Here is a 1143-nt window from a genome sequence, read left to right as displayed (position 1 = left end):
ATATATATATATATATATATATATATATATACATATATAGACGTATATATGTATATAGATATATATATGTAGTGAAACTACCTATCGCCATTACACACAAAGAAGCCATCTTCCCCGCGGTTAAATATAAACAAGCGCGGGCGTAGTGGAAAACACATTTCCCTGTCATCACGTGACTGATTATTATTTGAAGCGGCAACTGCTTCATACCGTTCCCGCCAGAACGCAAACTGATAAATCACAGCTCCTAATAAGGTCACGTGATAGAGTATTTTTCTGATCCCTTCGGGAGCCTACCATCAACTATAAATAGCCCAGATTATACCCGGCAAATTCGTCTCGGTTCAGATCTCTTAGAGACCTGTTCCGTGTACCACACAGATCAGCAGCAGCAGTTCCAGCGACTATATCAACAGCTTCGTCCAGCTACGACTACCACCGACGTCGCCATCAGCAACACAACTCTTCGACTACTAACCAGCATCATCGCCACCAGCGTCAACACGACTTTAACTACGAACTACAAGATTCGCCAATATCATCAACACGACTTTCTATGTACACCAATAACCAAACTACCGCGGCACATCTCTCTCTCTCTCTCTTCGATTCTGTTAGGTGTTTCATATTCACCACGATAAATAATAGACAAGAGTTCAATCAGCGACGAACATCTGTATAACAAGAACCCGGCCCGGCATGGAAGCCACAACATCACAACTAGTGATCGCTCTGCCACACACATACGCCTCAATTTCTTTCACACGTGTTACTGACTCTTTTTATCTGCTGTATATAACGCATACACATACATGTATCACTTACACACACTCTTTTCCCTATACAACGGCCTGTCTTTTATTATGTTTTTATATGTCGCATTCACACTCACACACAGACATACATTTTAATGTCACAATAAATATTTCTGTTATTCATCTCATGCGGTTGTCTTCTATCGTCTTAATTACTGGCCATTTATGTTATCGAAGTATAACATATTTGTATATCATCTTTGATATATATTTTGTGTTCGACCGTGTGACGCGTTTAAAATAAAAGGAGTCCTGTTTTTCCATTCGTCACCATTTCTCCTTTTTGAGTTCGCACGGTCGTTCTTACATATATGTATATATGTATGTA

This window comes from Octopus bimaculoides, chromosome 3 (assembly GCF_001194135.2).
Source record: "Octopus bimaculoides isolate UCB-OBI-ISO-001 chromosome 3, ASM119413v2, whole genome shotgun sequence".
Classification (NCBI taxonomy): domain Eukaryota; kingdom Metazoa; phylum Mollusca; class Cephalopoda; order Octopoda; family Octopodidae; genus Octopus; species Octopus bimaculoides.
The sequence above is the reverse complement of the archived record's forward strand: the minus strand, read 5'-3'. Positions refer to the sequence as shown.